We start from the raw sequence: 27,637 nt of genomic DNA, 5'->3' as shown, positions 1-27,637 counted from the left end.
GTAATCTTGGTGACTCACAGTCAGCAAAGTCACACAGACAGACCTCAGTCTGAGTGAGGCTGTAGACTATTTCCGCACAGGTTATCATACTGTGCACAGGATTTTTTTAAGTGCAATTATAGTCTCTGACATCCTATCTAAAAAGAGTTATCACCATAGTAACACCGAAATCAGACGGCTCGGCACACCTGATACCAATCAATCTTGAAAACATCTTTTTAAAGAAACAGGCTCCTGGAAAACTGCAGATAGAGGGTTCTTTTCGCTACCAAGAAGATGCTCTCTTATAACAAAAATGGAAACTGTACATTATAATCTTCTCATTCCTTCATTCAATCCTAATACTTATTTATCAGTTTAAAAAATGAGTATAATATAAAAAGGGCAGAAGGGCAGTGGTTCTGTACTGAAAAGAGTGACAAACAATGAAGTACAGCTGGCATGTAAATGGTATGTTGCACTTTGTCCCTTGAACATTAACTGTGACTTCTGAGAATATAATTTTTGCTGAAATAAAACATGAACATTCCCACTGTAATGCCTCTTCAGCTTTCCAGGATTCCAGCTTTCCCCTCAAGTGTTAAAAAAGCAGAAATTTTGTCAGCTCTTCCTTTTTTCTTTCACAGCTTGCAATTTACTTCGGTTGATTGGAGTTGCGTTCCTCTGCATGGGTAAAAAATCCTGAAGCAAAGCATGTTTAAGGAAATGATTTTTGCAGTCAGTTTGCAGAGCAGGCTGCTGGGCACCACAGCTTCCTGAAGTGCCTTCTGCCATGGGCCCTCCGGACACATCCAGCATCCAATGCACCGATGAAGCTGCTGATGTTTGTGTGGTTTTGTTTGTTATTGGTTTGTTTTTATCTCTGCCCTAGCAGCCTGCTGCTGTGCCTGTTTCCACAGCCTGCTGCCTTTCATTATTCTAGCAAAGCCACTGCTAAAGACAGATGGAAATAATTCCAGCATATAACCCATGCACAAAGTTCAACCAGCCTCAGCAAGTTAGCCCTGCTATTTCTTATTTGATCCTATCCCAATTATCACTGCATTTTGAAAGCCTACCACGTCTTAATTTTCCTTCAAAAAGACTTTCTGTTCAGATGGTTTCCATCTTTGTCACCTTCCATTCATCTATATTTTATTTTTCAAGTAAGTCACTGCTGTAATCACTTGCTGTGACAGTGCCTCTCTTTTATTAGGCATGATTTCAGAACAGAAGAGCCATTGAATTTGCCAATGCCATTGATTGACAATAGCTGGATATCTATCTACCGTAATGCTAGTAACAAATTTGCTTAGAAATTCTTCCTCCTACATTCATCCTGGAGATGAGTGTAAGAACATCATGAGTAGACAACGTATCAGCCTAAGGAGGTAAGGAGACATCCTTTACTAAGCCTGCTGAAGCCTGTCCCCCCTTTGCCATTCTCTCAGTGCTGACCCACCAGAACAGATAATGTGCACACGAAGTATTTGAGCTCCTCTGGGTGACTGTGCACTGAAATAGATTTGAAAAATGCTTCCACAACTCATTCCCAGAGAGACAATTGTATCCAGGACTGATTAACTTCCTAAATCATTAGATGACCACTTAGAAAAAAAAATTGCTCTTTTCACTTTTAAGAATGTTATCAAGATTTTTATAATAAATAAAGTAGTTTGGTACTTAGGACAAATATATATAAGGCAGCTATTAAGATAAACACTTCTTTATATCACTTTGCACATATCACAACTGAAGTGTGAAACCATAAAAAGGTATTTGTTTTGCCTAGATAGGAAAAAATTTCAGTTGCCTCCAGTTTTAGCACACTGTTGGCCTCTTTCCTACAGGTGCGCTCCAAGTCCAAAACAAGGAACAGAGATAGAACTAAGCTGCTGGCTGTTTTGAAGCTAGAAAAATAAAGGGAATTACTGATATGTAAACATTTGCAGCAGAATGTTAACACACATCATTAAAGTTAAAGTGCCAATTTGGTGAAAAGCAATCATCTTTGTAGTTCACTTGTACAAATGAAGTTCTGCAGTAATTCCCCCAAGATGTTGCCATGCAATACCTGAAAGCTGTATGAGGTATTTGTGCTATCTGCAGCACTTCAGAAACCAGCATAGGTGGTCATGAAGCTCCATTATGCAGAAGGAAGCTGGGCTACACATCTGCTCTCATAGAGCATGGATGTTAAATTTATTCAGCTGCACTTCTGACTCGTCTTGTGGCATGATGCATTATTCTTCATCAGAACAATGGATCCCAACAGGTAGAAACGTTTGTTCTGAAATCAAAATTAAGAAGCCACTAACAGTTAACTGAGTTTCAAGCTATGGCATGGCCTGAATACAGTTTTCAAACTGCACTGGAATCAACTGCAGAAGAGAAGCGCTGATTTTGGTGAGGATCAAAGACCATAATTTGATTAGATCAGTTACCTTTTGTAAAGATAAGTGGCAAGGGAAATTCAGGAAAGTGCAAATGAGTTGTTACAGCAAGTGATAAAGCTGCATATAGCCTCCTGGGCTTTATCAGCTTATTGGAAAAAACTAAAACCCCATCCTTCCCAAATCCTTAGTTTAAAGGCAACAATGTAATCTATACAGTGAAACACAAAGAAAAAGTCTACCCTCGACCTTAAAGAGTTTAGCTGTAAATAACCATTTACCATGCATTTCAGCCTGGGAGGACTTCCTACTCCAGCACCAAGGAAAAAAACAGTTAGGGAACAGGATACCACATTATATGTTGATTCATTTGTTTCCCATATTCACTTATAAATCAGGGATCACCACAAAGAAAGGTGAAGGTCAAAACACCTCATGAATATTTCCATCACCTTCTCTAGCAGATCATTTTATGCTTTTGCTGACTTCAAGATCACAAACTCCACTCCTATGCAGCTGACTCAGGAACACTGTAGAAGTCAACAGTACTGTAGTTTTGCAATGCATGCTAAACTGATACTTTCTGATAAGGCTGTCTTTCTTTAATACTGTCCTTATGCATATGAGCTTCAAATATCAAATATCACACTGTGGACACGACTTGCACCTTTTATTTATTTATTTATTTATTTATTTATTATTTTTTCCCAGTGCTGTCTTAGAAATACAATCTTTATGTAAGTACTTCTACTCTGTGACTTTTTTATCCCCTGATGTTCTGAAGAATAAATAACTATAATAAATTGCTTGCTAAAGATTCATTTGTACAAGAACAGACATCAAACTACTATCTGATAACATATTTTCCTTTTGTACTAGTGTAAAACTGCAGTGAAATGATATTGGCATGATAAACATTTGGCCCATAAAAAGCAAACAAAACTAGAACTGTGGAACAAACAAAGTCAGTCAGTTCCCCTTTCATTTTCAGAATTGCCTCCCTGGCACCTATGTCAAAGACTCTATTCTCCTAGCCCAGTTTTAATTTCTGAGCCTCAGTACTATCCCCTAGAAGCAGTTGCTCACTTTTTTCCCCTCCGCTTTCTGTGCCTCAGAGAAGAGCAAAAAGCAAAGACAGAGCTTGGCTTCTCTGACAGGATTTGCCTTCATCCTGTGATAGATGATGCTGATGTTGTACTGGGATTTGTTTGTTGTTTGTTTTTTGTTTTTTTTTTTTTTTCCTTGACTTAAACTTGAAAAACATCAAAAACAACAACATCCCTCTAAAGCATTGAGGAAGAAGGGCACCAGCTCAGCCCACTGCTGTAACTCAGCCTGAAGCTGTCTGAATAGCCTCAAGAACATTTGAGGACAGAGACATGCCTCCTAACAGAGGATTTATGGTTTTCATTTACCCGGGATTTAGAAGGAGCAACCACTACTTACTTACCAACTGTGAAATGTCAGAGGAATTGCTGCTACCAGCCAGAGCCCACATTCCTCTTCTCCAGCCATACCACTGAAGGGCTGCAGCAATATTAGGGTGTGATAGCCACCAGTCCCTGACAAAAGGAGCAGACAACCAGGAGCAGCACAGATGTGACCTGCCAGCCCATGCAAGGCTCCCTCTGGCAGCTGGGACTCGCATCTCGGGCACATGTGTGTGCCCCCCACTCGCATTCCCAGGACAGCTAAAAGCAGCACTGTGCAGAGCTCTGGAGCCAGCTGGCAGGTGTAACGAGAGGTATGTCCAGGCCACCTGGTTAGCCCTCCCCAAAGTACGGGGGCATCCCTTTTTTTTGTATCGTTCTTTAGATCTTTGGTGTGCATGGTTTAGGACTCCTTCTCCACTCCCACCCCCTTCACTTCTGTCTTTTCACAAATAATTTGACCTGTTCAGAGTAAAATGGAACTTTCAGGGGATTTGAATGTGCTAAATGACAAATACTTGGAGCGTAGCTTTGAGGACCCAGATGTCTGATTCACGCATCATGGAAAGTCATGACAAATGTCACTGCACTCTCCAGACACTAACCTGCCACTGTTTTCCTGAGATAGCCTGGCCTTTCACAGTCATTCTCAAGATAAAATGTAAAAGGTTACTGACATGGCAACAAAAGAAGACATGTCATATTATAGCTGCTCTTATGATTTTAGAGCATGCTCTGTTTTCAGAATGAATCAGAACCAAACTAGGCCAGTGAAAGCATCTCCACTCCTAACTCCAGCTTCTTTTGGAACCAGGGGTGAAAGAAACTCCGAACACTTACCTCTCACATGCATCCACTCCTTGTCCAGACTGTAGACTGGAGAAAAGTAACCCAGAGGAGACATGTCTGTCCCATCATACATGAAAAGAGCTAGCTGATAGACAACAGGTTAATGAAGTGCTTGTTAGAGAGGCCCCCACAGTTCAGCCCTCGACATAACTACCACTTGGCTCATTATGCCTTCGGGTTAGTTTGCATCCTTATTAGGAGCCAGCCTCCAAAGTGCTGGTCTCTGCCAAAAGGCATTTTATGCCAGCTAAGGAAGGCCACAGGCTTGTTGGCCAGGTAAAGCCCTGCAGCAGGCGAGGGACCAACACTTCAGCCTAGGGACAGAGCTTTCGCAGGCTTCCTGCCTGCTCACATGACGGCAAGCACAGCATCTCTTCGGCCGCAAGAGAGGACAACTTGTTCTTTCCTCTAACATATGTAAATATAGTGTGGATTCAGTCTGTGCAGTGCTTTTACAGAGCATCTTTAACATGCAGGCAGAGCAGTTTTAGAGATTCCACCATCCTTTTTGTGAGAAGTTGCTACATGGTCTTTCCAATGCAAAAAAATCCTTTATCACAGTTCCCACCTGACCCAGTATAGTTATGTTGATCTGGATGTCAGTGTTGCAAGCTTCAGTGGTGTACCTACATAGTCCCTGGAGGCTTTGAAGAAAAAAAAAAAAAAAAAAAAAAAAAAAAAAAAAAAAAGAGGCTTCTATATTAAAGAAATAAAGATATGAAGTTAACATGGGTTGAGTACCAGATCCAACTTACACTGAAGTCTGAAGGCAGAGACTTTCCAGGATCTCAGAGTCAGGACAGGACTCAAAGAGAGGGCTGTTGTATAGGCTTGTACCAGCATCAGAGAGTTCTGCCTTTAGGACATCTCTGAATCTTAAGAAGAAGCACAACTACTTATTTCTCCTCATTCAGCCTATGCTGAACATGAAGGATATTGGCAGGCCTGATTTGCACACTGTAAACCCACATTTTAGAAGTTTATCTTTCAAAAACGTATGCAGCTTATCAATTTCCACATTTTTACCATTTCCAGACAGAAATATGCAGGCTTTACATCAGAACAGATAAAAGAGGTTAATTCAATTTCTGATCTCATGTTGTAAACTATTAAGCTACACAATTTGTGTCATGAGCATTATCTACAGTGAAATAAGGGGAAAAAATGTATTTCATGAGTTCTGCTTTTATCAAGTCTTAACAAAGATGTCTACAGCTGATAGGTAGGTTAATCTTATGCTTAAGCCACATCCACTTACAGTTGTGGCTCCTTCCTCTACCAGTGACTTGTGTAACCAAAGAGCACTCTACTGCTTCAAAGCAAATTTCACAGCTGCAGAGAGAAAAAAAACTTTTTAATACCTTGTGTTTCTACTACTTACTCATAAGTATTTCAGACTCTTGAGATATTTAAAATCTGTTTGCACTATTCAGGAATGAGCACTCTGAAAAAGGTTGTTTTCAGAAACAGAAAACTAATTTTCAAAAACAAGTCACTCTAAAGCAAGAGGCCTCAGCAAGCATCCTTCCTTTAAGAACTCCAACTGTAAGCACTTACTGAATTACTGACTGCAGACGTGCTGAGTTATCTGCACTTCTCATGTGGGGGCTCTACAAACATAGGCTGAATGACACAATGTAAAAATCATCTACTCTAGTCAGGCTTGATTTTAATGATGTAAGTTTAGAATATTTTGTTAAACATACATTTTCTTCTCGTCTTCAAATGCAACATTAAGGAGCTCTACGCTCCTGCTCAATAAGATCTTAGGAATCATCAGGATCATTTTGGTTTCTTCCAGAGCTGTGATGAATTCCTATGTTACTTAACTCCTTTGGGATGTCTGAATGCACACCTTCTGAAATCAAAAGAGCAGCTAGATGATCTGAAGGGTGGTCGCTGTGCATAACAGCCCACCTCACCTCAGTACTTCTTTGTGTGCTGAGAGGCAATGCTCCTGCCTCCAAAACTGCTTACCCTGTTAAGTACCAGCCATGTACCTGCATACCTGGAGTAGATAAGAAAGTAGTGGTGATAGCTGGGCTAGTGACAAGGAAATAATTATAACAGCTGGCAGGTGGCATCGAGGAGGTAGCAGTGCCATGAAAAGAAATATGAATCTGGCAGCAGTGAGGCTTGGCTTTGAAAAGACAGGCTATCGTTCTCAATCTCTTGATCCTTGGCCAGGACCTCTGTCAGAAACCAACACTGCAAATTCCCACACCTCCACAGATGCATGGTTTGGTTTCCACTGCACATGATCTTAGCATTTCAGATATCCACAGGAATGATAAGCAACAAATCCTGATTGTTTCCAGGACCAAACATGCTTGATGTCATGCAGGTGTCACTATGGAGCCACATCTGGATGTCTGAGGCAAATCTATCCTGGACCTGAAAACTGGATTCAATCTAAAGAGATGATTGAGGGGTCCAGGAGGTAAATAATAATGTTGAGAAGGTCAAGAGAAAGAGAGCAAAAATCTATCAACAGCTACTAAACACAAAGATACTGCATCTGGCTCAAGTAAGCATGAGCTGCTGAGCACTGGACTAATGGAGAATATACAGAGGGAAGTACTGTTGTGTGTTGATAGTCTTTTTCCAATCCATTTGTTTTTGACTTCTGTCAGAGGCAAGACACTGTACACTACATAGCCTTTTAATCTGATCCAGTACAACTGTTCTCATACTCTGCAGGAAAACAAGAAAATTAAAAGACAAACAAACAAAAACAACTTACAAATGAAATCCCCATTGTGTCACTTCAAATAGAAAATTTCCCTCCCCTTCCACACCGGAGACATCCAAATCATTCAGTCAACATTAATTTAGGTAAATCCATTTCTTTCTGGACACCCAAGTACTGGCATGGCACAGCACAGCACACAGAGTTTTCTAGTTTGGTGTTGGCAGGCTGGTGCTGTGGCAAGGCAAAACATCACATTTTTAATGAAGAGAAGATCACCAAAAATATTTTCAATTTTGATTTCCACCTCCAGAAGCTGGTATACAAGACCTTCCCCAACCAGCCTTACAGCAGTCCCCTCCAGATGGGAAGTCCTTTCTGTGGCAAGGAAAAGTCAAATGGGTCTGCTGATTTTGGAGAGGCATAAAGGAGAATCTGGAAGTAGAAAATTACAAGGGTATTTTGGGCTAATAAGGCATTTTGTTTTCAAATGAAAATGGGAAAAGACCCCATTAACTGTTCATTCAGTTTAGTTTCAGATTTCAAAGAAACTGAGAGAATGAGAAAGAGCTCTAAAGACTGAAAAAGCTCAATAAGAAAAGGACATTAAGATTATCAATTTTGTCTTCCTATTGAAGTTGTGTGACCCCTCCACTTGTGCTGAACTCTACTCAAATGTTAAAATGGAAGTTTTGCAGCATACAGAGAGATGAACACACAGGTTTTTCCATTTTGATCATCCCTGAAACCCTGCCACTCTCTGCTGGTGGCTGCAGAGGCAGCCCTGCAGTGCTGCAGGTTGCCCTTCTGAAAGGGCAGCAACTGGAGAAATCAATTCCTAAAGCAGTGCTCTTTCAAGCAAGGTGATACCGAGGAAATTTAAAAGTCAAATGTCTCAAAGAAATAACACCTGCTCTCCTGTCTACAGAGACATCCCTGACACTGGGCAGTCAGGACATGACAATTTATGTGCTGCATCTGCATAAATAAAGCTATCAGCATAGATGTGAGTGCCGAAGTCAGCAGTTCCAAAACTAAATCCCTCTTTAAAAAAACACGATTAGAAGGAAAAGGATGACAGAAGCCCAGAGCCACCTTAGCCACAGCTTGTGTGGTTGCTTATCAACGTTCAGCTGAAGCAATCTGCTGCCCCACTAGGGCTTGCCAAAGGCTGAATGAATGGCTTTTAGAGGTGAGGTGCAGGGAGCCCCAGGGAAATACCATAAATCACATCCAATCCCTAAGGAGGCAGAGAAGAACAACAGAAGAAGGTTTTCTTCAGGTTTTGTTCTTGCAATATGCAGACCATACAAAGCTGCAGCTCAAGGTGTTCCCTGAGGGTTAGGGCTGCGCTTCTTAGCTCTCCTCTGAACAACAGCATCTCTGCAAAGAGCATGAGAAAGAAAGCAGAAATCATTAAATCCCAGTCCTACCTTCTGCATACCCCATCCACAGAACAGATTGCTTCACAATCCCCCAGCAAGAACTCTTGCTGCTGTCAGTAGGAGAATTCAATTTTACCCACCATGAAAACACAGTATTTGTATTTTCAAGTAGCGATAACAACAACAACAACAAAAGCATAGCTGATGTTAGCAGCAGGAGATGACAAGCCTAAAGAGAAGCAAGTGTGTTTGAAAGCTACAATCCTGTGTCCAGAATGACCACTGCATGCACCATACTGCCTCACCTCAGACAGGCAGATTTTCCCTCCCCAGTTTCATGCCACTTTACCAGTACTCATCCTCCTCCCTTTCTCCCACCAATGCTGGTCTGCACAAAACTTGACTATGTTTATTAGCATGAGGGTCTCTGTCATGCTGGCTCTAGGACCATGTCTGCCAGCATTTCTTTTATTGGAGCAGGCTGACTGACAGCACATTATTCTGCATCAGGTATCACCAAGATCAAACCTCAGATAAAACAAGGGAAGGAAGCCTTGGCACACTATATCCAAGGATATCACATTGATTATAACTAAAGGTCACCTCTGCATTCAGTGTGCTATGAAACCAAACCTCAGGCATCTTAATGGTATTCTTGCTTTTCCATCCTCTGTGTATATGGTTTATGTATGACAGGAGACTAGTTATTCAGCTTTTAGCAGCCTGTAAGTGAACATAATTCTGACTTTAATTCACTAGCTTATTATTCCTGGTCCATCTCTCAACTATGCACAGCAACAGAAAGAATATATTCAATATATTCAGAATATATTCATATATTCATGTTTATGCACAGTCCACTTTGCTCTTAATAGGGCACTTATAGCACACATGATTTAAGAAGATGTCTCATAAGTCAGCACTAGTGAGGCACCCAGCTGCAGCCCCAGCACCACCACACTGCAGAAGAGAGGGGCCTGCTGGGAGGCCACGGAGTGATTTAAGGAGCTGCAGCACACAGTGTGTGATGGGAGGCTGGGGGAAGTGGCACCATTCAGCCTGGAGATGACAAGACCAAGGTGGGATTGCCATGGCAGCTCTCCACCACCTCCATGGGCCTACTAAAAAGAGATCCAGGCTCTTCTCAGAGTTGGTCAGTCACAACAAGGAAACTTGCTTTGGGCAGAGGAAGAAAAGATTTATAGTGAGAGTGGCCAAGTCCTGGAGATGGAGCTCAAATCTTCTGTGGAAGATCTGTCCTTAGGAGATTTTCAGGGCTCAAATAGGAATCCCTGAGGAACCTGTCCTCACTTTAATGCCAGCTGCAATGGGTAGGATAGATCTCACAGAAATGATGGAGCATGGCCCAGTCCTCAAGAGTCTGTGTATTCAGCCAACTTCATTTTGGGGTTATTTGAGGTGAAAAATATTCATGCATAGCAATGCAGGCATACCCATAAACTTTTTCACAAATAACGATTTTCCATTATCATCTGCTTGGCACAACTGAATCCCGAGGACATAACTCATTTGCCTCATTAAAGAAAACAAACTTCTTTGCCTTTCAAGAAACTTTCCTGGTGACACTGCTGTCTACTCTGCATTTTGAAGGCTTTGTCTTACAACTCAAAGTAATGTTTATTATCAGGATTATTATACATTAGAGGACAACTTGAAATTTTGCAGTGAGCATGCACGTCTTCCTGTATTCTGCTTTACACAATCTCAGGCCTGCACAAGCATTGCCAATGCTCTTCCTTGAGACTAAACACATACTGATGGCCTCTCTTTTCCTTCTCTGTCATTTAAAAACAGAAAAAAAAAAAATTGTTTTGAGGCAAACAGGTAAATGCAAAAGATCTGGCTGTGCCGTCCTCCAGGTATAGTGGTGGAGCCAGTGAGGATAAGCTGGAGATCTATGAGGAAATGTAGTCCTACTTCACAGCTCCCCCAGCTGAATGTTGACCTCCAGGTGGGAGGGCTGCTTCCTATGCAGTATGCCCCATAACCACCAGAGGGGCCCCACTGCCAAACCACAGCGTGGGGCCATCTGTGAGGTGCTACAGCCTAAATCCTGAGAAGCTCTTTTCATCTGATTTGTTGCTAGTGGTTTGTGGTGGTGGTTTTTTAAAGCCTGAGCTACCCATGAATATAAAGTCCTGTACAATTCCTCCATGATCTGAAAAGGCGTTGCTGGTTCAAGGCAAAGACTCATAACAAATCTCTGACTCCCCAGGTCCAGTAAAACAACAAGTTAGCAGATGGGAAAAGGCAGGTACATCTTTTAACTAAAAATCACCTTTCCTACAGATTTCCATGTTTGATTATGGATTTATTTCCTGCTCATGCAGACCCAGTCTTCAATACATATTTCATTACATTTCCTGTCCAAAAAAAAAAGGTACATTTTAACACCAGAGTTGTTCTTGAGCTATGGAGAAGAAAATAAGGTAATGTTTGCTACCAAAACTGAAGCCTACTTCAGAAGTACAATTACAGTGCAAGAAAAAGAAAATCAGTACAATTTCAGCCAGCCTTCTTTAATAAACCTTGTTAAACTCAAGCTTCAGCACCAGACCCGGCATGAAGTTGTTAAAGATGGAGCGATCTTTCTGTGGGAAATTTATAACCAGAGGAAACATCCTAGCCTCGGCATTTTTATAGCACCAATCCATTTTTAAATGGAGGACAGAGAGATCCAAGATATCAAAAGTGTCTTCTACCTTGAAGGAGCAAAATAATCTGAATCAGGACACCTGCCACCTACATGTTTACAACTGGGTGCAACTGCTGTTGCCACCACACCTTCGTTTTGTCAGTCAGTGGAGGAGGAAAGCATTTACAAGGTCTTGCTGGATTCAACCTACCCACCCTGGCTATAAAACAAGCAGTTACTGCTGCTCCTGTTTCAGTGCTCGTTTTTGTTCTTTGTCCTTCTCAGAGGAGTGTGTTGACAGAATAAACACGAGGAAAACAAACCATCTACAAGAGTGATGCGGACAGTACACATAACTCTCCTCAGAGGGGGCAACATTCTACACTCGGGGCAGCTGAAGGCCTTGGCCTGCTCTGACCCTGCACCTGCACCAGGCCACGGTGCCCCCAGCAGCCAGTGGCAGAGGTGTCCCCAGGGCTCCCCGGACAGGAACGGTGCCAGGACCTTGTGCAAAGCCACCACAGCACTAAAGCAGGCGTCCACCCACGCTTCACTGTGACGAGCAGTCACCTTCATAGGCCTCAGAGAACCAGCCAAGGTTTTGGGGGAGTTTGGTTCCTGCAAAACGCTCCCACCACATTACACAAGGCCAACATTTCCTCACTTCTCTGCTCTACATAATTGATGGCTGTTGTCACTGTACACAGAAAGCCACAAGGCCACACAGCACAAAGCAAATGTTCCTCACGCTTTTTCCATGCTTTGCACACCTCGTTTTCCAAGTCACCAGCTGGCCAGTCGCCCCAGCTCTGCGTCCTACTCCTACGTGCTTCTGCCCCCAGCTGCTTTCCTTTAAGTGAATGTCCCACAGACTCAGTGCCCCAAATGAGAAGTGCAGGAAAATTATGTGCTATTTTCATGCAATTTATGACCAAATATTTTTGTTCCTCTAATTTAAAAAACGAGGGAACAATTTCCTCTAGAAAGTAACTGTGACAGAATTCATTCTCCCAACAACCTGCTATTTTGTTTAGTTTAAACATTAAAATAGGAACCTCAATAAGTGTTTCGTGGCCATTTAGCACAGTGAAGCTCTATTTTTGTATAGAGCAGTACCATTTCAGATGCCACAGTTCACCAACAAATACTAAGCACCATGTTCATGCAGGCTGGAGCTCCAATTCCAGAGTTGTTACTGGAAATGCCTCTTTCTCCTGAGTCTCAGCTTTTCCACTGAAACGTAATTAACAATATAACACATCACTGCAGCTCTTCTGCACTTCCATTTGCAAACAAACTGGTGCTAATCTCCATCAGAACCCAACATTGCTTGTCTCCTCAGCTTCCCTCCCTCCCTAAATTCAGAGACATAAATATACAAGAAAATGTGTGAAGACACTTTCTGAAGAAATGGAAAATGGAAAAGGGTTGTCTGCTATGTTCCTCACTCAAAAAAGCCTATGTGCCTTTTAGACATTGCAGTCCATATGCTTATTTTCTTAACAAGTTTTGAAACTCACACACACTGACACCAGACGTAGCCATGCCTTAATATTCCTTACTCAGCTTAAGGGTTTTTGTTTGTTTGTTTTGTTTTTGTTTTTTTCCCTCCCTACAGAATTTGCTTCTCTGAACAATCCCAGAACAACTCCAACTGATCACAACTTAGGTGCTTGCTGTGCTATCTGCTGGAACTGTGCAAGTGCAGATCCCAAAACATCGAGCTGTTTTTAGCTCCCACACCACTACCTTAGGCTTAGCATCTGCCCCCTCATCACATCCCATTTAGTGATCATCCATCTATCCTCATGTTTCTGAACATGAGGATACATGCCCTACACTCTCTATTGCAAGATCAAACCTTAAAAAGGTCTCCAACAAAGAGCATGTGTCTCCATCTGCTCCTATCAAGGCCTCTGACGAAAAATATAGGACAACATGAATACCAGAAAAATCAGCACTAGGTCTTACTCTGCACATTTATTACTTTTTTCAGCTGTCTAGATTGGCCCATTTTCTGATGGAGCAGCTCAGAATGGCATGGAGAGGAGCAGAGCCAGATGCACCTGCCAGCTCAGCTTCTGTGTGGTTTGGAATTGTTGCCTTGGAATTTGAACCCCTCTTCTACACTGTGAAATGTGGTTCAAATACAAAGTCACAGCCTTATCAACCTGCTTACAAGCTTCTCATCAAGAGATTGGGTGTCTTGCACCTCAGCAACACAATTCTTCCTCTCACAAGGACAATGTGATTAAATATCTTTCCCCTGTGTTCATCCCTCTTTTAACAACACTTGTACCTTCTAATTCAGCATCAGACCTATTACATTGAACACTTGCCTGAGCTTTCCACAAGCTCTGGAAAGCACCAAGTATATTGGCATTTATTTGCTATTAGGCAAGAGTTTTTTTGACCTCACAGCTCCTGGTAAGACACCTGAACAAATAAGAGAAGTTTAATTTCAAATGGTAATTACACTTCATCTTTACTGGGCTCTCCTTGTCTTCTAAGCCTAAATTGCTGGGCTGCCTCATTCATCACAGACACAACAGATCAGCTGCCATTTATACATACACTTTGACTCACATCAGATGGTAGCTAAACCTGTCAGCCCCACTTTCCTTCTTTTAAGAAATACTGCCACTGGAAAGCCTTAACAAGAAAACTGAGATCGCAGGAAATGTCCTTCACTACAGAGACTACAGGACCAGCTGTTAGCTCTGTTCTCCAGTTTTCAACCAGGTGTAGTGCAGGAAAAAATGCATTCATTCCTACCCTGACAGAGGCAGGTCTGCAGAAAAGCCTGGACTCAAAGTTCTGTCTTTTTGGTGGCTTTAATCAAATACAACCAAAACCAAATCAGAGGATGGAGAGGGGGTGGGGAGAGTACCTGCATGGTCCAAATTCAGAATTTACTTTTTCTAATATATATATATGCTTTGATTCAGCTCTAATCTTACATACTTTCTAAGTTCTAGGCAAGAAAATTATATATATATTTTCAAAGTACTGAAATAAGGAAGAGATACAAAATTAAAGAATGACCATTTCATAATGAGTGCTTAGGAAACTTTCACAGCAAAATACTTACAGCAAGAGCTGAGTAAACAATTATGTTTTGGAAGTTCCCTTTTTTTTTAAAAAAAAAAGTACATCTCTGCATCACATCTTTCACTTTTTTTTTTTCCAGAATATAAACTTGCATTTAATTTTAAGCAATAGAACTTAAAAGTTATATGTTTTTATACAAGTTTAAAGAACAAGCAACTTTCCATATCATTATGGTGCAAAGTTTTAATTTATATTGTTTGGATGTGAAAAGAGGTACATATCACTTCATGTGAAGTTGCAAAATAGGTCAGCTGGGTACATTCATTCAGCTTCCTTCTACACTCTGTAGATGCTTTACCAATTACTAATTCTTTCTAAAGAAGTCTCCAAATGAGTTTGTTCCTTCTTTGCATGACATAATTTAACTGTCTACAAAGGCCGGCTTATTAACCAGTCACTTAATTAACACAGTGACTATACAGCTGAAGGTTGTATTATTTCCATTAAAATAGATGAGTTTCTATAATAGCATTCAATTTCCATGGCAAGATGCATGAATTGTTACAGTTCAATCAAAACAAGCAATTGTCTCTACTTAAATATGATTACAGCAAGTAAGCTTCCATTTGGCATTATTTTTTATAACCAGTAAAGCTTAATTAATTAGTATTTATTTATTTTTCTTTCAAAACTTGGTAGAACAGAAACAATACACTGGCTCTATTGGTAAATCTGTTTAAGAAAAACATCATCCCATTTATTCTATTTTAAGTGCTACTTCCAGCTAGCTTTAAGTAATGACAGTCCGGAAGGAGCAAAGGTACACAAAAGTGAGATAATCCATTAATAAAAAGAACTGCATGGAGAGCAAGTATACTCTCTTCAAGCTATCACAGATAAAACTACCAAATTCAGAACAGCAAAAGCTACTGTCATCCTCTCATCATCCTCTTCCTCATAAAGGCATCAAACCCTGGCTCTGTGCAATGAGACTTCCATATTCAAGTGGAGAGTTTACAACCACATCAATAAAAGGACTATCCATTAATAATCAGGAGAGATTTTTCTTCAATTCAATTCCTTTCACAATTCTAGCTGTTCCAGTAAACAAATGAAAGTTCAAGGGGAAAGAAAAAAAAATATTGCTCATGCACTCATCTTCTTAAGCTTTTTTTAAGCTCTCCACTGTAAACAGCAAGCACCATTAGTGACAATTTCTGAGTAATGATGGGGAAAAGTGAGGAGGTGGTTGAAAGCACCGCTGGCTTGTTAATGCAAACAACCTTATACTACTCAGGGAACATATGTGCAATCACTGTTTATGAAGCAACTTTGACAACACTGAAAGGAGCTTTTTGCTTTATGTTTGTTTAAGTGAGACTATGTCTGTTTTAGAAACAATTGCTTTTATTTTGCCATGTGCACACGTGCATGTGTTAAACAGAAGCAAGACACAGTCTTAATAACAGCCTAGCGAGTGGCTGTCTTCTCTGGAGACTTCATTATCATGAGATTTCACTGCACTCCAGCTCCTCTGAGAAGACACTTAAAGAGAACACAAGGATGGTGGTGTAGAATTTCTAATATTTGAGGTTTCCAAGAAGAAAAACAGGAAATGTATTTCAAAGGACCTAACCCCACTGAGGGACCTTTTTCTTCAAAGCCTCAAAATCACGCCATTACAAGCGATGCCGTCTTCTAAGAAAGCAATAGGATTAGTGTTTCATTTCTGATTGCAGACCATAAGTATCACATGCTAACACTTAAGCAAAACATGTTTACAGAAATTCCTGCCTATTCATAATACCACATTGTGCCTTGGAGAAAGCTTCTCTTAGGTCAACAAAGGCAGCAGCTAACTGAATTAGACTTGAAGCCTGAAACAGAGCACGTGCAGCACATTTACAAATGATTTTACATAACTGAATTTAGCCATATTAAATATATTGATAATGTAATCTCTTAAAGACAGGGACTGTGAAACTCTATGCTGTTTAAGTGCCTATTTGTTATTTCTTATTAAAGGTACTTGTCACTGGCTTTCTTCTAGTCTGGGAAATTAGGGTTCCTGTTCCCCATTACATTTTTTTTTCATGCACAGATGGTAATATAAACTTAACAGCAACTTCTCAAAGGCTCAGCTTTGAACTTCAGATGATGGGATCCCTGACAGCTGTGCCTGGCTGGGCACTTGGTATGTCCCCGTTCCAACAGGCAGCAGGCTCAGTGCTGAAGTCAGGCAGGGGCTACTCCGGGCTGTGTGGGACTGGGGGTAGAAACCCTGAGAACTGTGCCAGTGGCCTTCCCTGGCAGCCTGTCCCATGGGGAGAAAGTTTCTCCCTGAATCCGTTCTGAGCCTCCCTGTGTTCAGCCAAGGCCCTTTGTCTCCCCAGCTACTTCTTATACAGCACCTCTCCCAGGCTGGGCCAGTCCCTGTCCCTCAGCATCTCCTCACAGGGCAGCTGCTACAGCCCTAACCCATCATGCTCTTGATGTCCTATGAGCTCTAGGTACTCTTGTTTCTCCCCCAGGGGGAAGTGCATCCTTTTTTGACATTGACAGCCCTGGCGAACTGGGCTACAGAACCATGACTCCTTGCTTCAGGGGTGGAGCTGTGTTCCTGCATGCAAGCAAGGCTCTGCTACAGGCAGGACTGCAGGCAAATCGCTGTGCCTGTCCTGTCATCTCATCATCCAACTACAGTTTTTCTCTGTAAGAGCATCCCATTTGCTCTGGAAAAGTGGCAACAGAAACACAGAGCTCTATTCTGCTCCTCAATGCCAGAACGCTTTCCCTTTTTTCCAAGGACAGTATATAAAGCCAATCCTCCAGATTTTTATTCATTCAGCAGCGGAAAAGCTCCAGCACTCCCACTATACCCTAGATTTAAATTTAAATGAAGTGCCATATGATTGCCCAACATCTTGTCACACCATCTGCCAAATCTAACAGTGCTATTCAAAACTGCCTAAGCCCTGAGAAATATAGATATACTTCAGGTATTGGGCATCTCTTTGTATGGTACCATGGGGGAAACTCTAGTTACATTTCAAATACTGTCTTCAGAACTGCTTGTCCACTCAGAGACAGAACTTCTAGACACCATCTTCCCAACTTCTGTTCCCTTTATCATTCATATCTAACCAAACCATGTCCACAACAGACAGAAGAGATCAAGTTCTCCACATAAAAATACATGTACCTACACAGCAAATCTTGCCAACACTATTTAATGGACACTCTCTTAATTAAAGACTCTAACATCTAACTTTATAGTTAGTAATTACATATGAACAAAGCATACCACATATTGCCCAAGAATTATAGCTATTTTTGGTGAGGAAGAAGGAGGACATATATACTCACCTTAACAATAATCTCCTTAGCATCACACAGTAGTATGTGACAGAGCACTTTCATTAATATGTACGAAATATGTACCAGCTGCCAACACTTCTGATTCTGTCTAAGAAAATACCTTGTAATGAAGACATCATACTTATCAATGGGTGAGGTTTTTAGCTAGAGAATACAAATAGCACAGGACTCAAAGCTAGGCAAAACAGAATTGAAAGGAGATGTCAAGTCTGAGTAGAAAGGAATATATTACCCAGACAGAATACAGAGTTGCATGAGGTTTATTAATGCTTGTCTAGTATCTCAGTCACCAAATGATGGTATTGATTCAAAGATCGAAGCCAAAATTCCTTTAAGTGGTATATTCTTTATTGCAGCGCTGGATGCACGGGGGATCTCTCCACCTATCGTGCATACCTAAAGCGGAAAGCAGTCTTGAATTTATACAATCAATCTATCAATATTCTACAAGCACCTATACATATGCATTACCTATCCCCGCCTTCCCTCGCTTCTCATGCTAATTAGCCTTTTGGCACCTTGCGCCTGCGTAGAGCCTTCCAAGAATTGTGGGCAGGGGTCTTTGGGACGTGGGCAGGGGTCTTTGGGAGGAAGACCCCGAGTCTTCCTCACAGTGTACTTTTCACCTTTGGTCAGGAATCTGCTGAATTGGCATGTTTCTTAATTGCGAGAGCTGGTTGTTGCCAATTCTTCCGTTTGTTGTATCTTTATAATGAATTCCAATGTCCAGTTTTGAGATTTATAGTCCTTACGTTTGTTTCTCTGTCCGTCTGCCGCTTCCTTATCATGAGTTTCAGTGTCTTGTTTCGAGATATACAGTCCATGTCTGGGGATTGTCCTTGCCTCCCCAATGCTTCCCCAATACCTCCTTAATCAGTATAGACATCATGAAATACACTTTAGGTATTTTCTATAGCATATATGAAAATACTGATATCAACAGAGCTTCTAAGACAACACCAAGAGGTTTCAGGATATGTTATGTCATGGTGAAGATTTACAAGCTTTAATGCAATAAAGTCCTGAAACTATAAATAATCAGTACTACTAGGGTTCTGGACATACACACTGAAATTTCCTCCTTCCTTTTCCTTATTTTAAGTTTTTGTGTTTTCTTTGTCTTTTAAGACTTATCACACAAGTACTGCTAAATGTTTTGTATTTAGAACTGCCTCAAAGTAATGGGGAAGGTATCCTCCAAGTTGTCTTGCTCCATTAAGAATAATAATGATAAAGACCAAACCCAGAGATCTGAAGGCATTTGGTTTTGTCTTATAAAAATGGTTTGCGTGCTACAGTGATATTCACTTCTATACTTATTTCTGTTGACCTACTAGCCTCTTTTCACAGAAACAGAGGTGCCTAATGGCAATCCCATCCAATACCAACAGTAGGGATCTGGGGTTCAAATGGAGGAAGCTGCCTCTACCTAAGAGGTGCTGAATTTAACATGTCTTCCAAGGACATTTCAACAACTCTGTAGTGGCGTTACTGAACACAGTTTCAGGTTGCTCAGGGGCCTATTGACAAGCTTGTGATTTCTCAATGTTGTAAACCAGTTCTAAAGGTTCATAAAAAGGCTCATAAAAGGTGGCCTATTTGCCCACTAAGGCTAGAAATTGGCTGATGTTATTCATTCCCCTGTCCTACATCAGTGTGTTTAGATCTGCAGACATAAACATGGGCTACAAACCCACTTCACCTTCCTCTTTCGGATGCATTATGTGGACAGGAAGGGAAAAGCAAAGAGAGAGGAAGACAGCATGTTGCTAACTTTACATACACAGCAAATACTGCTTAATCCGGATTACAGAAGGAAAAAATAAAAAAGAAAAAAATGCTTTCTGATCAGTTATTGCTTCGCTGGGATCCTCCTAAGGAGAGCACAGCAAAATTGTAGATTTTTCATTAAGAGCTGCATCCTTGCAGCACAGTCTAGTACAGAATTGCCATTATCTCTCAAATCAGCAAGGAAAGATTTGTGCTATGTATCAAAGAAAGCACATGCAGGAGAGCTTCTACTGCAGATATTCAGCAATAATGGTGTTGTGGCAAGTTAGCTGCAACACCTCCTGTCCAAACACCCTAGCCTGGGTACATCTGACACAGCTCCACATTCAAAGATTGCTCAAGGTACACATCTTCCCACATGCAACAGAAATACAACCAATTTAGCAGAACCATCACCTCCCCTCACTGACACTGAGGGATTTTTTTTAGGCTGAAGTCAGCTGAGCTGCTTTGGCTGCAGCTGACCAAGCTAAAAGGCTGCTCTGAGCCCAGCTGCTGGCTTTCACACCACAACCCACTTTCCTGGCCTCCAAACCCAGGCCAATGCCCTCAGGATGTTTCCCTTTCTCTGCAGGATGTCACTGCCCTTCCTTCCTAGACCTGCCAACATAACCCCAGGTGTTTCCACACCCTAACAGATCTGCCAAAGAGATTCAGGTTAAGCACTTTCACTGGCAAGGTTTTTTAAGATCCTCCAGATCCAGTTTAACTGAAACAGACCGGGTAACACCTACATATGCTGCTACATCCTGTGCTTCTGAGAGAGCAGCAACTTCTGGTGATGGGTGGGTGTGAGAAGCAGCTGTGGGAGAAGCCTCTTCAACCAAATGGGACAAGACCAGAATAGAGTGGTTGTGCCTGGCCTTGCCTCAGGAGGTGAGCAGGCTGTGCCATGTGGCTTGGCCAGGCAAGAGCCAGGAGATCCTGATCCTTGAAAAGGGTTTAGGTAAGGCTGTTTGTCTCTGTGCAAGTATGAGAAGATGGGGTAGGGCAAGATGTTGCACCAGCATACGTTCTTGCTCCCATAGAAAAAGGTATTTTTATGTGCCTCCTTCTTCCTAAGCTGGTAGAATAGAGTTAAATTTAATCACTATATGAACATGATGCTCTGTACCAAGTGTGGAATGCAGATTTTAATAATATTTAAATGATTTCTGAAATATGTAAAGGAGAGCTTGGTGCACCTGCATTGAATGCAGATGAATATTTGACAAAAAATTAACACCACTAAGTGCTCTACACAGTTGATTTACTTTATGTATGTTCATGCACAGGCAGTAAGTCCAGGTGATATGATTTTTACAATAGGAGAACACTAACAAATCAACTATATCAAAACTTTCTAAAAAAACACCCAAAAGAATTTTCTAGAGAGGTAACAAAAGAGAGACAAAAGGCAAGTATTGTGATGGTATTGATGTTGGAAAGGCAATAAAGGAGAAAATGGACAATTGTGCAGAAATATAGCTCTTAACTATAGTTATATATCAGAACATAAGTCCCTGCTAGATAAACTTATGATGCATTTTAATAATTATCCTGTTATCCTTCTCTTGTCATGACACACACATTGTTATGACACCATGCTGTGAAGAGAAAGCAGAACAGAAAGTTTGGATTCAGCTGTAAGCAGAAGAAACAGCAGTGACGGAAGGAAACAAATTACAACCTAATCAAAAACTTGTAAGCAATTCAGAGAAACTGACTGGAAGAAAGTACATTTTATTGTGACCACAGCAATCAAGTGTTTGCACTGGGGCAAGATAAGAAAAGAAAATTACTGCACAGTCAGCTATCGACCTGCATTGAGAAGTATTAAATTATGGGTTAGGAAAGCAACAGGTCAGTTTATAAAGTCAAGGAACAACAGCAGCACTTACATATATCTCATTACCAGAAACATCTCAGGATAAGAGTTTATTTTGAACCAACTATGGAGGAGAAAAGGCATGATCAAAACCTCCTAGAGACTGTGCACTCCCAAGGAGCAGAGAAATTGAAAACTATAATCACCAACCTTGTGAGTAGCAAAAGCTAGGATGTTCAGCATCCTATGGAGTACCCACATGAATTTTCTAATGTCTAATAAGCTGAATGCTTGCTACTGCTCTCCCCTCAGTAGGGGCATCAACATCATCTCTCTTATCTCCCTGGTCACCAGCAGTCTTGAGGTTTGTAAGAATGTCATCACTTTGAAATCTCTACTCCTCTATTTATATTGGTTGAAATTTATCCCCAGGGGTAAAAAAAAGTTTCTGGTGGACAATGAGAGGAGCTATCAGTTGGACAGCATTATTATTTCAGCTTCATCTCTGTAGGAAACCAGGTCAAAAAATATACTCAAGACAGAAGGGAAGAAATAACATAGAGAAACCTCAAATTGAGAAAACTCTAGAATTATCAAGTCTAGTATACAATATATTATTTTATGTATGAAAAGCCAGATTTTATAGTTTTTCACAAATAGATCAGTATTCCTGACTTCTTAGAATTTCTGCTAAGCAATACTCTTAAGTTGCAATGAAAATCTGGATGATCTCCATATCCATAAAAAAAATAATGCCAGAACATTCATTCATTCTAAAGCAGATATTTGACTATTCAAATACTTCTATCAGAAAAGATCACTTTCACTTATTTTTGTAATTTTCTCCTTTCAGTGCTGGTAGTTAGTCTTGGAGCAAAACAAACCCATGGGTCTGAGAGGCCAGCCTGGATGTCAAACAGTGGAATAAATCAGGCCATCAGCAAGCTTTGAGAATCCCAGACTTCTGAATGACAAATTCATCTTTGGGATATGGCTAGACTTGTTGTCTTCCTGGCACATTTGATACTCACGTGTGCTGCCTTGTTCTCCAGAAGGCGATGACTTCATTACATATCTTCTGAAGAAAATTCACTGCCTGAGATTACTCAAATACGAGTTGAATCAACATGACACAGTAGCAAGTGTCAAATCAAAAACACTACATCAATAATTCATGCTGCTGTAAGCTATTGCTCAATTCTAAATCCTCAATTGTTTAACTGCTCACAAAACTGTTTGAGAACAAGGAAGATGCTAGGAAGACATTGCAGTGAATGAAGGCTCTTTGGTGCTCAAGATATGGAGAGAGCACAGAAATTTCCCTCACTGCTCCCCTGAAGACTCACTTTTCCCCAAAAGAGAGGTCAGCAAGGTCCTGGAGCATCTTCACCAGAAGGAGAAATCAATAAAGTCCAGGAAAAGGCCTGGCAGGAGTTTAGAGAGTGTACAGTTACCCAGGAGAACTATCTTTAGCTTATGAAGTAAAGTACACATATGATTCCTCACAGACTGATCCCAGGTTTTAGAAACAAAAGAACAGAGGTACATTCTGAATGATGCACTAAAAACATTCATCGTTATACTATCAATAAACCTTATTTGAACAGAATAGATCAATAAATGGACACAAAGCAACAATTTTGCTCTTCCAGACATTAACAATATACTAAGAGATTTTCTATTTCATGATTTGCATTAATATTTTTACATTTGTCATGATTTTTAACTCCATGGATATTTTCATAGCATTCCCAAGCATGTTTTGTTGCTTTGCTTAAATTTGTTACTATCTTGACATAGTCTGACAGGTCTCTATTCCAACAGGACTTATTTCAAAACACCTATGGAACCAAACTTTCTAATGGTGAAGTGATTGCTTTTAGAAGTTATTTGGATATCCCTAGTGACATTCCAATTTATTTTACCTCCATATAAGCATTTTTTATCAACCACAATGTAACATTTCACAAACATCGTAACAGAGACATTTATCATTTCAAAGAGAATATTGGCAATTGAAGCTAAAAACAAAAACAAAACCCAAAACACCGGACCATCATCATCCTTATGACTTCTTCAGTGAGGAAAGGTAAACAAAGAGTCATGGCCTTTATTTCAGATGTTTTCAGGTCTCTGTTCTGATGTGGTTTTTTGTTGTTTTTTTTTTGCTAGGCACAAAAGGTGGTTAAGTTACAATGGGTAAGTCAACTCACCCTATATATTTTCACATTCACAATTCCTCCCTATGCTGCCCAAAAAGTCAGCTCAGATTTTCTTGTAAAAGTTTCACTACTTTCAAAAACTCAATCATTTAAGAATCTGGTATACCAGTACCAACCAAACAGCATGTAGGGTACATCAGCACTTTGGGTATTGCTGCAGGAATATATTTCTACTTCTTCCTTCCCTAAAAGCCCTTGCCTGCTCTTCAGAGCCCACAAAGGACTTTTTAATAGATGGAGAAGAGCATCCACAGGAACTGAATTAAGAAAAACTGCCTCACTGGCAACACTGTTGCAAACAGAAAGAAAAACTCTTGTCTTGTGAGTGGTCAAAATCCTGTCCCTGTAAGGACTTTGTTACAATTACAGAAAGATGAAAGTCAAGGATGTATTTTAACTAATTTTCCAGGACTGTCTTTTGCATCAACAAATTAAAAGCCACGTTACTTCGTTCTCTTGCCCGTGCGACTTTGAGCATGAAGCACAGACCTGACTTGTCAGAAATGTACTTTAACATCAGTGAGCAGTGCGGCTATGTGAATAACGCCGCTTATTCCCACTCGCTACTTTCCCGTGGCCTTAGCGCTGCTTAACTGTGCCGCCCGAACAGAGTACGAGAGAGGAGGGCGAAGAAAAGCGGCCGGAGCACCCCTGCTTGCCTGCCTGCCCCGGGAGCCCCTCAACTCAGCTCCCCCCCGACGAGACGCAGCCCAGCGATGCCTCCTCTTCGCAGCCTCTCCAGGCGCTCCCGGAGCACTACCACTCCCATAAACACCACTAAACACCAAAAAGCCGGCCCCCAGCATCCCCCAGTAGCCTCCAGCGTCCCCCAGTAGTCCCCAGTAGCCCCCGGTCTCCCCGCGCTGCCCCTGATGGCGGCGGGAGGGGACGGCACCTACCTGAAGCCGGCCGCCGTCTGTCTGCCGTTCTGTCGTTCCTCTGCCTTCCTCCTCCCTTTTCCCTTTTCTTTCTTTCCCTTTTTTTTTTTTTTTTTTTTTTGGCTTCGCCAGCAGAGGAGCTTGGGCCGCCCTCCCGCTCTTGCCCGAGGCGAGCAGCCGGCGGCTGCCAACTTGAGCTACTGCTGCTGCCGCCGCTGAGAAGTTGGTGGCGACCGCGGGCGGCCCTCGGTGGCCGCGGTAAGGTGACGGAGCTCGTGGTGGCCGCGGTCCCCCCGCGCCCGGCCCCACCGCTCCTGTCCCGGGCCGGTCCCGGGCCCCGCCGTGGCGCGGCGCTGGAAACACTCGGGTTAAGGGGAGGTTCCGCCGCAGCCGAGGCCACCGGGAAAATGTTTCGTGCACACAGGCTCTGAAGGCTTTTAAAATAACCTCGACATCTTAGGAACTGATTTTGACATAGTTTGTACATTGTACCAAAGGGCTCTGGACTATTCGTCTGAAAATCCTTTTTTCATTTTTTATTTTGAAATCTCATTACAGCCGATACAGATTTATCTGAGCCTTAATCCTGTCATCTACCTAGATCCAGTCATAGCAAAATGATGAGGGAACCCCAGTAGTCCCAAAGTCCCAAATGGACAACACCCCAGAGTTATTTTCCATTCATACCCATTTCTCAGAACTGCACAGATTCAGCTAAGAATGGGTATCACACCTGTCTGTTTTTTCTTTTTCAGTGGATACCCTACAAAGTAGGTCAAGCTTTTCATCATAATTATCTACGATAATAAATAAAGACAGTAGAAAGTTTAGAATTCTATTTATCTCAAAACTAAAATTGGCATTGCTGAACCTAATTCCTGCAACTTCCCTACTTGCATTTTTCTGGTGTGAGTTAGCACACTTGGGGTCCATTGTCACAACTCTTTACGCCTTATTATTATAGTAATTCAATTTACAGAGGAAACTTTAAACACCTAATAACTCAGTGCATGGCTTAGAATTGGTTGTTCATCTTGCATTTTTGTTAGACCTTTCTAAATCCCTCTTAAAGAGCTCTAGTTTAGAGTCATACCTCTACACTCCAAAATATTTTTCCTTATAACATACTACACATAACCTTTAATGATTAGTCCCTTTGTCATTTATTTTATTATTTGGGCATTTGGTTTGATTTCTCAAAACAAAACAAAACAAAAAACACCCGCATGACTACTATTTTTAGTTAAATGACTAAAATAAATGTCAGATATTTTTAATTTTCTGGATTATAGGAAAGATTTATTCAGATAAGGGGAAACTGCAGTTACTTGCCCATGAGGGCAGTATTTATATGATCGATTTGCACTCAGGAGCTCAATTTTTTGCTGCAGGAACTGGAATTCAGGGTGCTGTTAACCTGTGGTACATCATTTACTTGAGGATGCATGAGGAAAGAAGAATACACCCAACTGTTGTACACACCCCCATTACAGATATTAGTGCCAAAATGCTGTACTAATGGATTTAGCTTGGTAATATTAATGTGAACCTGTGTACTGCTTCAGACTGATGCAGTGGTAGAACTTACTTCTGAGGTAGTCCAAGATGCTGCTCACCTTTCCCTTTGCAGCCAGTGTCTGCTGCATACAGGCTGGATTTGGCATGTGTTGTTTGGCCTAGGGCCCTTCAGACACCTGATCAGGCCCAGACTCACCACAGATGTAAGTTAAGTGCGATGGTTACTATAGGTAAGAAGTTGTTCTTAAGGGATGTGCATGTTCCTACTGCAACACTGAGAGAAGAAACCTTTCTGCAAAGGAGCAAATCAGTTGCCTCAATGATATTCAGTCATGGAAAGCTGTTTTCAAGGCAGCTGAGATCGACTACTGTGGGCATGCCTTGGACATGGAGCAGTCCACTTAGAACCACAACAGGGATTCTTTTCCCTTTCTTCATTATAAACTGCTATTTCTTTCATTTAGTTTCATTTTCTTCCTCTTTATAGCAAAATCAATGTCACTTGAAAAACAGATTTTATATCTGAAAGCCTTGCTAAGAGACTTGTGATGTAACTCTGTGCAGTCTCTATATTTTTAGACATCTGGAAGATTAGGAAAAAATCCTAGTGTACTTTAATAATATTCATTCCAAGCCTTTCTTTATAATGTTGGATATTTTTGATAGAATGCAATAAAAGATTAAATCCCAATGAAGCTTCTAATGAAATTGTGAGGATCCAGTGAAGAAAATATTGTAGATTAATATTTTTGAATTCTAGTTGAGAAATTTATGAAGATTATGTTTTACTGTAGTGCCTAGAAGCAGGGGAATTAATTCAGTTTTCCACATCCTTGCTTGTCCTGTGATCCTAATGTTTTCCACCTGACAGCTACAATTTCTGAAATGAACAGGATATCAATAAAGTCAAAATGAGACAAAAGCAAAACACAGGACTGTTACAGCCTCGGGGCTGCATATCACTCTGACCGCCTTAATTTTAGTGCAAAAATTACTAAGGATACATCTATCTGAGGAAGCAAGGGAGGGTACGGTTTTACAGCATGGTTGTAAAAAAGGGCTGTCTCCCTTCACCCATCTTCAGTGAGCCAGCACAGGAGTTTGAACTGGTGGATGAATATGCCCATCACCTGCAGGCAGACCCTAAAACTCCCTTGCTCCAGGCACAGTGTCTCTGCTACAGTGGACATAGGCAGGAGAGGACAGGTACAGCAGCAGGAGAGCAGAGGGGCTGCGGGACCACTGTCCTGCTCCTCAGCTTTCTCATGAAGCAAACCTCTTGCAAAGTGCCCTTCCTGGAGCTGTGGGTAGAGCTGTGCTCAGCTGGGATTTCACGGGAGCTGAGCAGCCATGGTTGTGGTTGCATCAATATATCAGAGGCTCAGGAGGTCTTTTAAGCTGCAGGCAGAGTCTTGCTTCAGTAAAGGCTTCTGAAATCTCTTTTTTTCTAGAGATTTAGTTTTAGAAAACTGACATTTTGCCCTTATATGAAGCATCATCTTAAGAGATTCAGAATAAATGAATATTCATTGTAAAAAAAAAATAGAAAAAATATTCTTGCTATAAATAAACTGGCAGGGTTAGAAGGAGTAAAAGGCATTATGTGAAGCT

General features: G+C 41.3%; 1 protein-coding gene across 1 annotated transcript in view; it reads right to left on the bottom strand.

Moving 5' to 3' along the window:
• Positions 1-24,631, bottom strand: part of PKIB (cAMP-dependent protein kinase inhibitor beta) — a 54,754-nt gene extending 30,123 nt beyond the window's left edge. Inside the window, exon 1 of the mRNA XM_084285025.1 lies at positions 24,530-24,631. The gene's annotated coding sequence lies outside the window, so the exon portion shown is untranslated. The remainder of the gene's footprint in view (positions 1-24,529) is intronic.
• Positions 24,632-27,637: the final 3,006 nt, after the last annotated feature.

Source organism: Netta rufina, assembly GCF_964035555.1.
Source record: "Netta rufina genome assembly, chromosome: 3".
In the NCBI taxonomy this organism is placed as follows: Eukaryota; Metazoa; Chordata; class Aves; order Anseriformes; family Anatidae; genus Netta; species Netta rufina.
The sequence above is the reverse complement of the archived record's forward strand: the minus strand, read 5'-3'. Positions and strand labels throughout refer to the sequence as shown.